Below are 2,108 nucleotides of genomic sequence, written 5' to 3'. Positions count from 1 at the left end.
TACTTCCAGGGCAGGTGGCGTAACCTGGTTTCACCAGCCACATGATGCATTGGTATTGCAGACTTTGGGCTTACCGCCAGAGTCTCCTGCCTTACTTCGACGGTTCAGATCATGTTTGGTGATCGAAGGGTTAAGAATTGTTCCGGGTTTTGCTATGACTATTAAATGGATTCGTATTGGCATTTTGCTCATTTGCTGCCGCGGTCTTTGCGGACCTGGTGCAATGTTTCTCCTCCAGCTCGCATCTGAACACCTTTATGTCTCCGGCCTACAACACTCCAGGGTTCCTCTCCGCCCAGAACCAAATCCTCACAGGTGACTTCGGTTGATAGTCTTTGTTTGCATTTGAAGCATTGTATTTATGAGAAATTCCCTTACAGGTTCTTATGTTTTCCCTGACAAATTTCATGCAGCTGCAACCTACTATATTGCAGCAAGATCATGGCGTTCCTTCAGCTGAGCCTACCTCCGGCACTACCCAGGTATGACTCGGCATTTGGGGTTTGGTTTTGAATTTAGAGATTTAAGTTTCGGTCTTGAGCCACCATCTGTGACTTGGTGCAGACCTTATTTTCCAGCTCGATTCTCTTAAATCCGTTGCCGGGTATTCCTTGTGGGAAGCCCCTACAGCGGCCTTCACTGCAATCGACGGGGTTCCTCTGTTGAGAGGCTTAAGTTTATGAAACCGTCTCCAAGTTCTGTTATATATTTTTATGCTTTACTGTTTAGTTTCCGGCCGTTGCTGTAGACTTGGTGTCGTTACATGATTTCGGTCTTTGGTCCTTAAACTCAGAACTTGTATTATTATTTAGGGGCTTGACCCCCTTCGTCAAATGTATAGTTTCATTTAAGCTTATCAGTTCGCTGTTGGTACTGCTCGTATTTCGCAGATGTATGTAAATCCTAAGCCCTCGGGCATTTCTGTGTTTTAATGGAATATTTCTTTTTTATTCATCGCTGTTCAGTCAGAGATATGAGCGTGTATTCTGTTATTAACTGTCTTTTGGTCACATGCGGCCTCCGCCTCTGTGATTACTTGTGTAAATTGTCCATTCTTGATTCGCGACCTAGTGGTTCTAAGAGTTATAATATCTTTGCATGTTACGCCTCGGCGTCTGTTCACTGTCTGAATGCTTAGACCTTTCCCTATGGACAGGGCGGCCCTTTGGTATAATTATTATCTTTGCGACAGATTCATTACAGTCTCTTTGTTTTTAATATAAGGGTTTTACTTCTATGTTGCATGCACAGCCTTTCGGCCTTAACAAGTTTAGTAATTAATTTCGCATGCTTACACAGGTTCCATTACGGTTAGTATATAGACATATACTCCAGCTCTGAGACTGATATACATATCTTTGTCGTTTACATGCATTTGTATCATCTATATTCCACTACTGTTGCATTTGTTATTATAATACATCGTTCTTTCACTTGTTTGCGATACACTGTGCGCAGTATAGTCTCATACCACAGATTTCTCTGTTAAAAAGATTTATGCAACGAATACAAAGATTCGATAACGAATGCCTTGGTGAATATAGCGCATCTCTGTACTTTATATTCTCTCAATGACCATAACTCTCTGCGTAGAGTTAATGAATAGGTATACAGAGATAATTGTTTACTTTTGTTATTAACTATTTCATTTCTTTCACTATGGATCTGCTTCCATCCATAGTCGGGTTTGTTTCTTAATGTTCTTAGCCAAAGATCCCTCACAGATCTATAATCAAGTATCAGTCGTACGTTTCTGCTATATATTGATTTAGTTTCAAGGCCTGTTCTTTTGAATGTAAAAACTCTGTTAATAGAGCTAGGACGAGACTGTTACCTGTAACCAGTTCTCGGATTCAGGCTTCCTTAATCATATGCAGACTTATTTAATGACTCTGTACCATTTCACTTGATCTGGGTACTAAACCCGACTCTGTCTATTAAATGGCAGTTTCTCCTCAAGTTTGCACAGATACATTACACTAACAGTATCTAGGAACAACAATCCTTTTCTACTTAAAACACTGTAATTTTAATGCACATTCATTTTCTAACAGGGACTACCAGTTTGGAACCGTACCTGATTACCAATGTCAGGAATGGTTTTTCAA

At 40.5% G+C, this 2,108-nt stretch overlaps 1 long non-coding RNA gene across 1 annotated transcript; it reads left to right on the top strand.

Moving 5' to 3' along the window:
• The first annotated feature begins 293 nt into the window (after window positions 1-293).
• Window positions 294-806, top strand: LOC149218845 (uncharacterized). Its single transcript, XR_016248656.1, has 3 exons — window positions 294-315; window positions 414-482; window positions 565-806. It is a non-coding gene; the product is annotated as an uncharacterized LOC149218845 (long non-coding RNA).
• The last annotated feature ends 1,302 nt before the right edge of the window (window positions 807-2,108 follow it).

The sequence above is a fragment of the Pinus tabuliformis genome, chromosome Q (genome assembly GCF_031772625.1).
Source record: "Pinus tabuliformis cultivar Carrire ecotype Pingquan chromosome Q, CPIR1, whole genome shotgun sequence".
Taxonomy (NCBI): domain Eukaryota; kingdom Viridiplantae; phylum Streptophyta; class Pinopsida; order Pinales; family Pinaceae; genus Pinus; species Pinus tabuliformis.
Note: the sequence above shows the minus strand (reverse complement) of the source record. Positions and strands in the feature narration are given on the sequence as shown.